Consider the following 12,456-nt stretch of genomic DNA (forward strand, 5'->3'; position numbering starts at 1 on the left):
CTGGGTTTTGGTTTGGTTGGCTGTGTGTGTGCAGTGTATATAAGTTGAGTTGCACAGAAGCCCAAAAGTCTGTCTTCAGTCTGTCTTGTACCCAGTTAATGCCCAGGGCCCAGGAAAAGGCTGGGCACAGAGGAGGTGCTTTATTGCATATCCGACAGATGAATGAATGCAGGGCAATGTGTAGGTTTTCACTCAGTTGTGATCACCCACAGGAGATGGTAGTAGGCCGGGGAGGGTAGAAGTTCACCGATTGTAATGGTTCACTTCAAATGAAATCTGTCAATTGCACTTGCTAATTAAAAATAAATTTCCCCACCTCTCTGGGTCTTTGCTCTTTCGAAACCAAAAAGTATCATAGAGCAGCTTTTGAGACGACTGTTGCACCTGCTATCTCCCACCAGCAATAGTTCACAAGTGTGATCCAACACAACAGCTCCTGACAATCTGTAGTTTAAAATCCAGCAAGGTCTTTCTGTTCACCAAATCCAGGTTCTTTCCCAGCTGCCTCCTCCGAGGCTCTCAGTCTTCTTTCTGGTCACTTAACAGCCGTCAGCTCTTACGAAACCAGAATACGAGAACTTCACAAGCCAAAGCATCATTTTAAATGCGAGGCCTTAGAGTTTTCAACTCTGGATTGCTGCTCATGTTTCTGGGGTTTCTGGGGAATCTGTTCCTAAAAGTTTCCTCCAGCCCACTTCTGGCCCCAGTGGCAGCTCTGATTGGCCCACCCACGTCAAAGGCAAAGTCCTGCCTGCCAGAGGATCCTCCCTGAAAAACTCATGCCCCAGCAGCTGCAGTCCTGAGAGCCCTCTGCCCCAGGCTGCCTCCGTTGCTCAGGGGAATCTCCCAGGGCAGATCAGGGGTGCAGGGAGGTGGGGCGTATGTTTGGGGGAAGCTGAGTCCTGGAGGCTCATTCTCAGGAGGATACTTGATCCTGCAGGGAAGGAAAACCACCTCCCTTGAGCCTTCTCCTGTCTCAAAGAAGGAATTCAGTGAGGCAGAAATTAAGAAAGCCCTCCATCTGGGGACATGGGCATGTGTTTGGAGAGAACAGACATGAAGAAGTCACCTCCTTTACAGATGGTTAGTAGAGCACACAGCTGAGTTAAATAGCAAACTGCAGATTTTCATTTTCACTAAAAACTTCAGTCTCCTGGGGATGCTTGGGTGGCTCAGTGGGTTAAGCATCCGCCTTCGGCTCAGGTCATGATCCCGGGGTCCTGGGATCGAGTCCCACATCGGGCTCCTTGCTCTGCGGGGAACCTGCTTCTCCCTCTGCCTGCCACTCCCCCTGCTTGTTCTCTCTCTCTCTCTCTCTGACAAATAAACAAATAAATAAAATCTTTAAAAAAAAAGCTTCGGTCTCCTTCTTAATGCCAATTACCAAATCATAAGATCCTCAATGCCACTCCCAGAAGCTCTATTTTAGATGAACAAATCACATTCAACTAACATTTACTGAACATCTACTATGTACCACTTACTTTCCTATATACTCATTTGATCCCCATGACAACCTCTTTTAAAGGGGAATTCGTTTTCCCATTTTACAGATGAGAACACAAAGGTTTATAAATGTCCAAGTTACTGTGATTACACACAGCCAGGAGCACTGCAGAATGAAAAGGACATCTTTGGCTTTGACCCTGACAGCAGAGAATCTCTCCTCAGTTTTTTTTTTTTTAAAGATTTTATTTATTTATTTGACAGAGAGAGAGACAGAGAGAGCAGGAACACAAGCAGGGGAGAGGGTCAGAGGGAGAAGCAGGCTTCCTGCTGAGCAGGGAGCCCGATGTGGGACTCGATCCCAGGACCCTGGGATCATGACCTGAGCCGAAGGCAGACGCTTAACGACTGAGCCACCCAGGCGCCGCTCTCTCCTCAGTTTTAAGCCCACAGTGTTTATTCTTTGTTTTTAATTGTAAAATACATGTAACATCAAATTTACCATCTTACTCATTTGAAAAAATGAAACGCTTCATGAATTTTCATGTCATCCTTGTGCCGGCGACATGCCAATCTTCCCTTATTCCAATTTTAGTCTACGCGCTGCCAAAGCAAGCACCCATCTTAGTCATTTTTACGTGTACGGTTCAGTAAGTAGTGTTAAATACATTCACCTCTTGGCAACCACCACCACCACCCATCTCCAGCACTCCTTTCATCTTCCAAAACTAAAACTCTGCACCCATTAAACATTAACTCCACGTTGCACCCTCCCCCACCCCGAGTCCCCTGGCAACCACTTATTTTCTATTTTATTTTCCATCTCTAAGAATTTGCTCTAGGTGCCTCATATAATATGTGGAATCATACAGTATTTGTCCTTTTGTCACTGGCTTCTCTCAGCCTAATGTTCTCAAGGTTCATCCATGTTGTGGAATGTATTAGAATTTCCTTCCTTTGTAGGGCTAAATAATATTCCGCTGGACATACATAATGCATTTTGTTGATCCATTCACCCATCAATAGATACTTGGGTTTCTTCCATCTTTTGCTTCTTGTGAATAATGCTATGAACATCAGTGTATGCATAACTCCTAGAGACCCTGATTTCAATTCTTTGAGGACATATACCAAGAAATGGAGTTACTGGATCATATGCAAATTCAGACTGACAAAGCCAAGTGTTGGTGAGGATGTGGAAACTGGAATATTCATATATCGTTGGTGGGGGTGGAAATCCGGTACGATCACTTTGGAAAACTGTGACAGTATATCCTAAGGCTAAGTATTCTAAATATACTTATAAACTTATAATCCAACAACCTTACTCCTAGGTATATATAACCAGCAGAAAAGTGTACATATGTGTCCCAAAACCTATGTTCAACGATGTTCAGAGCAGCCCATTTTGTAATAGTTCCAAACTAACAATTATCCATCTACAGTAGGATGGTTAAACAGAATGTGGGTATCCATACAAAGAAATGCTCCAGAGCAATGGTTCTCAGGTATTTGTGTGCATTAGACTCACCTGGAGGGCTTGTTAAACTACTGATTGCTGGCCTCCAGCTGTCTGTCCCCTGCCACCACACAGAATAGATCTCACATTTCTCCCCCTTAGCTGCTCTTACCATTGTTGAAGACAGCTGCCGCCACCCCCTGCATATTCTCTCCTCCTCCACATCAGCAAGAGCAGGGACTGAAGAAGCATAAGAGCCCTGGTTTCTGACCCCTTAGGACAAACTCAAAAATCTCTCTTCTGTCAGGTCAGCTCCGCACCCCTGGATTTGTTGATATGCTCATGAACGTTACCTCCCATAACTCTGACAACATAATTAGCACACAATTATGATGCCCATCTTTATCCTTGTTTTGTAGAGAAGGAATTGACCATTAACTGGATTAATTGCAAGGTCCTACTGCTAGACAAAAGTAGAGAGGAGGTTCAAACCCACATCTTCTGACTCTGGGTCTAATGTTCCCTCCTCCACAGTCGGCCATGCCCCCAGAATGCAAGGCATGCCCTCCCTCTTTCCCATCTATCCAGGTGCTACCAAGTTCCAGCTCTAAGGCGAGGCCCCCTTTCTCCAGGAAGCAAATACTGCAACCCAAAGCAAGATGGTCTTGCCTGATGTGAATATAGTATTGTTTAGCACCTAATGTGCTTCTGGGCATTAGAAGCTCAGCCCTGAAAGAGAGCCTTCAGGCAGTGTCTGCCGTTTCCGTGGCTAATTGGCTGTCTAGGGAGGTGGAAGCAGATGTAGTGAAATGCTGATCTTTCCACCCTAATCACTAGGAGCGAGCTGGGATACTGTTTCCTCCGTGCATCAGCATTTCTGAAACAGCTGCTTATGACTCTGGCAGAGCAAAGCGAGAAGTGGGGCCTCCCTGAGAGTAGCCTGTGGCCTAAAGAGATTCAGCACCAAGGGCAGCGACTCCAGCCCCACTGGAGGAGTAAAGCGCCCTTAAAGCAGAGGCTCTCAGTCCTGGCTTCAAGTTGGAATAATCTAGAGAGATGAAAACAAAATTCCAATATCTGGGCTCCATCCCAAGTCCAATTGGGGTAGATCTGGCAAATACGTATATATGTTAAAACCCCTCTTTCCCAAGTGATTCCAGTATGCAACAAGGATTGAGAACGGTCATAGTAACGAACCAACAAATAGGAGGGGGAGTGTTCCAAAGAACAGGCAGTGACCATAAGACTTAGAGTTTTATTTATTTGTTCTTATTTTTATTTATTTTATTATTATTTTTAAAGATTTTGCTTATTTATTTGTCCGAGAGAGAGAACAAGCGGTGGGGAGGAGCAGATGGAGAGAGAGAGGGAGAAGCAGGCTCCCCGCTGAGCAGGGAGCCTGATGCAGGACTCGATCCCAGGACCCTGGGATCATGACCTGAGCCGAAGGCAGACACTTAACCGACTGAGCCACCCATGTGCGCCTATTTTATTTATTTTTAAAAGATTTACTTATTCATTTGAGAGCAAGTGAGCAAGTGGGGGGAAGGGCAGAGAGAGAGGGAGCGAGAGAATCTCCAACAGACTCCTTGCTGAGTGCCTTGTCCAAAGCAGGGCTTGATCCCACCACCCTGAGGTCATGCCCTGAGCCCAAATCAAGAGTTGGATGCTCAACTGACTGAGCCACCCAGGCTCCCCAAGACTTAGAGTTTAAATGGAACCTTCTGGGGGAGGTCATTTAGTCCTCTGCAGCCCTTCTTCCATGAAAACTATTCTCAGTCGACTCTAAATGGGTGGGCACTACTCTCTCTAATCTGGCGTCATCCTCCTTGGGATCCCTTTTGTTTATATCCACAAGAAATAGCCTAGACATTCTTCATGGCAAATTGGAGAGCTCAACTAGGTCCAATTCAAAACACACACACACACACACACACACACACACACACACACACACACACCCAGAAAGAAGCCAAGAGGCTGCAGATGTCTTGAGAATTGGCAGAATGTTTCCTTCTTTCAAGATTTTTAAAAAGAAAAATCAAGTGTTGCTCAGTTATCTATAATGGGGTAAAAACTGGAAACCACGTTAGAGTTAAAAAGTACAGTGTTGGTGGGGCCCCTGGGTGGCTCAGTCAGTTGAGTGTCTGACTCTTGATTTTAGCTCAGGTCATGATCTCAGGGTCATGAGATCAAGCCCTGTGTTGGGCTCCGCGCTGGGTGTGGAGTCTGTTTGGAATTCTCTCTTCCTCTCCCTCTGCCCCTCTCTCCCATTTGTGCTCTCTCTCTCTCAAAAATAAATAAATAAAATAAAAAATTTAAAAAATAAGGTGTTGGTTGTATTTGTATAATTAAACAATCAGGAGTTGGGTGTCTGCATAATGAAATTCCGTGTGGCCACTGAAAAGTATGCTGCATATGCAAATGTAATCATATAGAAGCTGTGCATGCTCTAGTCTGTGAAAAAAAATCTGACAATATGTACCACATGATCCCAAATTTAAAAAAATATATGCACATAAGTGCTCAGATATTTTCAAAAATGAAAAACATTTCAAGTGTTGGCCGTTATCATAGACTGTTGATGAAACAGGGAATTTTTATTTTCTTTGAATTTTTCTAATGATCCTTATTTCCATAATAAACGCACATTTCTTTTGTCAGGAAAAAACTAATACAAAAACCCTTAGATGCTGAACCAGTGAATTGATCCATAAGAATTTCCCATTTTCAGCAGAGGAATACAAGGAGCTTTAGGTTGAAATAAAATGTCAATGACATTCAAATAATGTCCACAATGTAGATCCTTCCCTACAATAAAGAACTTCTTAAGGCAAATGTCCATGCTTCCTTGGAGTTAAATATTAATCTGATAGAGCCCAGCCCGGCCTAGGAGATGAATTTTAGCCTATGTGAAATTTTTATGAACTAATTAGTGGGTTGGATCAAAGAGCAGGACCAGAATAGAGTCACAAAGAGGTCTTAGAAGATAAAGCATTTCTTATTAATTCACCATTGCTTTCTTAAAAGGACATGAACTTGGACGAGGAAGTCTCCTCCCCTGGATCAGAACACCTGCAAATCCAAGTCATGTCCCAGGTGGGAAGCAGGGCTGGAAGTGGAAAGCAGGCTATGGGAAGGAAACTTTACCAAATCTTCTATCACAGACAAGGGAGGAGAGAGCCAGTCTTGGGTTTTCTTTCCAAAGGCCAGCTTCAGCAGGAAAGAGGGAGGAAATTAACAAGCTGGAGCAATATTCACTTAACATAAATACAAAGCAGGGCACCTGGGTGGCTCAGTCGTTGAGGGTCTGCCTTCGGCTCAGGTCATGATCCCAGGGTCCTGGGATCGAGCCCCGCATCGGGCTCCCTGCCCGGCGGGAAGCCTGCTTCTCCCTCTCCCTCTGCCTGCCGCTCCCCCTGCTTGTGCTCTCTCTCTCTCTCTCTCTCTGACAAATAAATAAATAAAATCTTTATAAAAAAAACCCAAAAGCATAAATACCAAGCCCTGCTTGATGGGGTCTTAGAGGAGTCCTGGCCCAGACAGCAGCATCGCTACTGGTGTGCCACCATGAATGATTAAATATGATGCGATGTAAAAAGCTCACGGTTCCATTAAGGCTTCAGCGCTCCAATTTCCTACCAGTGTGGAGTTTCTGAACTGCTCTTGGCTAAACAGAACAGTCTCCATCCATCCGCTATAAAACATGGTTTCAATACTGACATTTTTCTAAGCAGCCTATTTCCCTTTTAAACAGTTACAAGATGCAGCATACGCAGGGTGAGAAATGAAGAGTCCTTCTCGACTGTGGCCTCCAGTTTGCTCATTCTGTTTCCCAGAGGCAGCAGCTCCTACCGTCTCCAATACCTTTCCCGATATTCCACACACAAAATAACCCATAAAAGGAAGATTTTAGACAGACATTTCACCAAAAAAGATATATAGGTGACAAATAAACACATGAAAGAGCTCGACATCATTAGTTACTAAGGAAATGTAGACTAAAACCACGAGACATTACTACACACCCATGAGAATGGCTAAAACTTAACAGACTTATACCAAATGTCAGTGTGGATGTGAATGAACTGGAACTCTCATAGACTAGATTATAAAATGGTACACTTTTTATTTATTTGACAGCGAGAGAGGGAACACAAGCAGAGGGAGTGGGAGAGGGAGAAGCAGGCTTCCTGCTGAGCAGGGAGCCCGATGTGGTGCTCGATCCCAGGACCCTGGGATCATGACCTGAGCCGAAGGCAGAAACTTAACTACTGAGCCACCCAGGTGCCCCAACCTGGCAATTTCTTAAAAAGTTAAATACACACTGGCCAATGGATCCAGTCATTCCACTCCTAGGTATTTACCTAAGAGAAAGGGAAATACATGCCCATACATAGACAGGTGTGTGAATGTTCACAGCAGGTTTATTTGTAATGGTCCCAAATGGGGAACCACCCAAATGTCCAACAACAGAGAAGTTGATGAGCACATTGTGCTGCATTCATACAATGGAATACTATTCAGCAAGAAGAAAAGAAATGATCTATTGGTACATGCAACATAGATACATCTCAAAATAATTATGCTAGATGAAAGAAGCCAGACCCACTCCAAAAGAGTACATATTGTATGACACCATTGATATAAACCTTTAGAAGATGTCACCTAATCTAGAGAGAGAGAGCAGAGCATCGGTTGCTTGAGGATGAGAGGGTGAGGAAGGGTTAGAGGGAGGGATTTACAAAGGGGCACAAGGAGACTTTGGAGGATGATAGGTATGTCTACTATCTTGATTATGGTGATCAAATGGTTCACTTTTTAAAATATTTATTTATTTATGAGAGAGAGTGAGCACGAGGGGGGGGTGGGGCAGAGGGAGAAGCAGGCTCCCCGCTGAGCAAGGAGCCTGATGCGGGGCTCAATCCCAGGACGCTGGGATCATGACCTGAGCGGAAGGCAGACGCTTAACTGACTGAGCCACGCAGACACCCCAAATTTTAAATATGAGTTTATTGTCTGCTAATTATAACTCAATAAAGCTGCTTTTAAAAAACATATTATATGTATGTGACACATGCATATCATTTTCCCCACTTACCATATCTTGGAGATCATTCCATATCAGTACGTAGTAAATTGCCTTTCTTTCTTTCTTTCTTTTTTTAAGATTTTATTTATCTATTTGACAGAGAGAGACACAGCGAGAGAGGGAACACAAGCCGGGGGAGTGGGAGAGGGAGAAGCAGGCTTCCCACGGAGCAGGGAGCCCGACATGGGGCCCGATCCCAGGACCCTGGGATCACGACCTGAGCCGAAGGCAGACGCCCAACGACTGAGCCACCCAGGTGCCCCAAATTACCTTTCTTTTTAACAGCCATGTAGTATTCCATGATATAGATTTACATAATTTATTTAGCCATCTTCCCTCTGATGGACATTTAGGATACTTGCAGTCTTTGACAATCAGTGCTGCTATGAACATCCTTATTTATACATCTTTTTGCACCTATAAGATAGATTCTTAGAAGTGGAATCCTTAGTCCACATTTATATTAATTTATGATTTTGGTAGAGACAATGAAATTGCCCCATTTCTCTCACTGGCTCAAGTCCTGCCTGCTCTGAAATGACAGGGACGGTCCCCACATGGATTAAAGGGATGGCCGAGCAGCTCTCTGAATTTCACAAAGTGGGGTTTCCTTGGGGGGTCATGCTCCTATGCACTGGTAGTGAGTTCTGGTTTGTAATTACTCTTCGGTACCAAGCTTTCTTTGGCAACGGATTGTCTTGAGCTAGTTGTGGGTTAATCAGGCACCTACTCTACTTGCCTGATCACAGGGAAAGGAAAGTGAAGGCCTGGGCTGCTGTAAGACAGGGAGGTGGCAGCTCATGAAGACGCTCTAACATCTGCTGACATTCATTTCTGGGCGTTATACCCCTATGGATGCAGGGCAACTGGATCCTTCCACTTACCTCTCCCTCTCTTTCTCTTCCTCAGTAATTATCGAGCACCTACTATGTTTGCTGATAGACGTGTGGGAGCACGAAGGGAAAGAGGCACAGAGGAGGGGCAGGTCAGGAAGTTTTCCCAGAGGAAATGCCATTGGAATAGATTTTTTTCTTTTTTAAAAAAATCAAAGTGAAATTCACATAACACAGATCATTTTATTTTATTTCATTTTTTAATATTTATTTGAGAGAGAGCAAAACCGAGAGAGAACACAGAGGGAGAGGGAGAAGCAGACTCACCTCTGAGAGCAAAGCCCGATGCAGGACTCGATCCCAGGACCCCGGGATCATGACCTGAGCCGAAGGCAGACACCCAACCATCTGAGCCACCCAGGCGCCCCAACGCAGATCATTTTAAAGTGTACAGTTCAATGGCATTTAGTGCATTCACATCACTGTGCTCCCACTACCTCTATGTAGTTCTGAAACGGTGCATCACCCCCAAAAGAAACCCCATACCCGTTAAGCAGTTACTTCCCACAGGTAGGGTTTTCCAACAAGGAGGAGGACATGTTTCACAGGCAGGCTTGGGAAGGAGGCCATTCCAAAGGAGGAACTTTACAAAGCCCTTGGCACATCAAGCCCCTCGGGATGGTGACAGTGTGTGTGCTGTGGGGCTGAGGAAGCGATGGGGTGAAGGAGGGAAAGGCAGGACAAACAGCAGTGAGGGTCACGGGGCCCGCTCGGCCCTATAAGCAGTTGGAGCCAGTCAAGGGAAGTGAGGAGGAATCGGTGGTTAGGGGAACCTCTTTGAGTCATCTTCATCCCTGGAGGGGTACTGTCAACTTTAACATGAATTCAGTTTGAGCCAGGGTTTCTCAGCATTGGTGCTCCTGGCACTTGGGGCTGGACGGTTCTTTGCCACAGGCGGCTGTGGCTGTCCTGTGCCCTGTAGGATATTTGGCAGCATCTCTGGCCTCTACGCACGAACGGCCACAGTTGTGACAAGCAAAGATGTCTCCGGACACTACCCAATGTCCCCTGAGGGAGGGGCCTGGAAGGACTCCGACTCTGTACTGCCCAGTCCTAAGGAGTGGGCAGATCACAGGGTGCTCTGGGAGGCCCTCCCTCTGAGCCTCCCTTGTCTCCATCTGTGGAGACAAGAAGACACGGGGCAGGACTACCCCTGAGAGCTGGGGTGTGGGTCCTGAGCTTCCGGACACAGCAAATTAGAGCTAAAACTTTGTGGCATTTTTTTGTTTTGTTTTAATTCCTTCCTCCATTTACTCAACAAGCACTTAATGTCTACCTTGTGCCAGGTATTGAGGTTACCGCTGGGGGGCGGGGAGCTCCTGAGGGAGTTAGCATCTCGTTCTTTCACCTCACCAGCCCCACAGAGGAGACCGCAACAGTCTGTGTCTGGGAGAGTGGCGTTTCATGGGGGGGGAGGCAAGAGGAAGGTGGGAAGAGTGAGGGAACCTTGGAAGCACACTGGCCGACTGGGAGGTGGGGGGGTGGTCACTGGTATCAGCTGGGCCTTGCGCTCTGCCAATGTCCCCTTCCCTCACAGTGCCCCCAGCTCAGGGGAAGGGCTGTGGTTTGGGGTGTGCCAGGGAGGCCGAGCCCCAGGCCCAGGAGCTCTTTGGCAAAGATCCGTGTGCTCAAAGGTGACATGGAGGCAAAGCAGCTGGTGGCTTCAAGGAGGACTCCGTGGGCTCAGATAGTGAACACATATCAGTGGGGTTCAGTGTGGATCAGAGTGCCTGCCCCGAACGTTCTGGACATTGAAAGACTCTTGGAACCTTTGCACAACCCAGAGGCAAAGGGAAGGAGATTCAATTATGACCAAGATTATTTTTTTTTCTTCTCTGTTTGCCTAAGCCCCGGAGGATGGGGCTCTGAGCCAGATTTAACTGAATTTAGAAGAGTTGCCTGACAGTTTCTGCATAAAGTTCATGCACACGGTATTAAGGAACAGACGCTGCTCTGGCTCCCCAGGGACTTGCGGTCGAATGGAAAAGTCCCTCTCCCCCACCCCCCACATTATTTCTTGAGAACATTCTGAGGAATTCTGTACCATTGTCATCTTTTACTTGATTCGATCTTTACAACTGCGTAAAGTTGCTAGAGTCCATCTTGCAGATAAGAAAGCTGAACCCTAGCCCATGGCCTAGAAGTGTCTGAGCCGGCGGCAGAATACAGGACGTCCCCTCTTCCTACTGCGCTGGGCAGCCCCGCAGAGGGCAACTCGCAAGGGATGAGGAAGCGCTCGGTAGGCAAAGGGCGGCTGATGGCGGGGGCTGGGCTGGACTGGACTGGGGTGGGGGTGGGGGGTAATTCTGGCTGCGGAGCCGCCTCACTGGCCGCCACGCGCGGGTCCAGGGGCTGCAGGGCGCGCGGCACTTCCGGCCAAGGAAGGTTCGGTGCTTCAGGCCGGCGCTCAGAGCTGTGACCAGAGCGTTTGTGAAATGCCCCAAAGCAGGGAGACTGAAGAAGAGGAACGCGGGGACACTCGGGATGAGTCCGATAACATCTGCTTCCCAGGACCCAGCGTTCACTGTCCGTTTAGTTAAGCGCCAGGCGGAGCGCAACAGTACTTGCGGCTGGAGCCGTCTATGGAGCAAAGACTTTTACATCTCTGGCGGCTTTGGCCAAAAGGAGGCGACAGGCAGGATTTGCGGCCGCCCTGGGGGGCGGGAAAGAGCCCGAAGGCGCATTTTCCAGAGTGGTGCAGGATCACTGAGGGCGAGTCCCACACTGCCGGCCCTTTGCAGCTGAGTGTCTTACGAAAAGGTTTTTCCCCCTTGATGATCACAGTAATTAAAGCGGGCTAAAAATTGTCAACGGTAAGTTTGATCAATTAATTTGCAGTTTAGTAACAGGTGTGAGAAGAAGGCCCCTTCTTCCCTCATAGGACAGATTCAGAAATCTTACAGATTGTGCAAATAAAGCTCATGTGGTGGTAAAAAAAAAAAAAGTACTCTGGTCTCTTGGGCTTGTCTCCTTATCTGTAAAAGACTACTACCTCATGAAGTGAAGAGGATTTTGTGTGATGTATGAATGTAGCAGAGCGCTGGGTGTATATTCCGAGTGTTAACTCACTATAACACACTGGCAAACGTAATAGGGAGCTGCCAGATATTCTTGAACAGAGCGATGCGAAGTTGGAAGTTGTTCAGGAAGATAAACCAGGCACCTGTGTGCAGAGCACGTTGAGAGGGGGTACATGAGAGGTAGGGCACCCAGCTCAGGACCGTCACATGTGGTTAGTAATGAACAAGGGGGCCCTAGCTTGTGGGACATGAAATGGGGGACAAGACAGGACAAGGTGGGGACTGAGGACTTATTCCAGAGTGAAAAACACAATTGCCATATTCTTAGCACATTATCCATGAGTGCACATACATCCAGGAGAATTGTATGAATTATGTGCCACACTCATTTAGAGGTAACTAGTCACTTTGGGGGAAATGATTATGTTTAAACCATACTTTTTCAGCAGTGATTTAAAAGTAGTTACCAATCATATTTGCCTGCTCTCCCTCAAGCTGTAAGCAATTTCACCAGTAAAAGCATGAACTAATTGGATGCTTGAGAAT

The 12,456-nt window shown here is 46.5% G+C and overlaps 1 non-coding gene and 1 pseudogene across 1 annotated transcript; one reads left to right on the forward strand and one right to left on the reverse strand.

The window, feature by feature from the left end:
- The window catches only part of LOC113939108, a 21,822-nt pseudogene extending 10,006 nt beyond the window's left edge, over positions 1 to 11,816 (forward strand).
- On the reverse strand, positions 1,963 to 2,065 carry LOC113908340. Its single transcript, XR_003515422.1, has one exon. It is a non-coding gene; the product is annotated as a U6 spliceosomal RNA (small nuclear RNA).
- Positions 11,817 to 12,456: the final 640 nt, after the last annotated feature.

The sequence above is a fragment of the Zalophus californianus genome, chromosome 16 (assembly GCF_009762305.2).
Source record: "Zalophus californianus isolate mZalCal1 chromosome 16, mZalCal1.pri.v2, whole genome shotgun sequence".
NCBI classification, from domain to species: Eukaryota; Metazoa; Chordata; class Mammalia; order Carnivora; family Otariidae; genus Zalophus; species Zalophus californianus.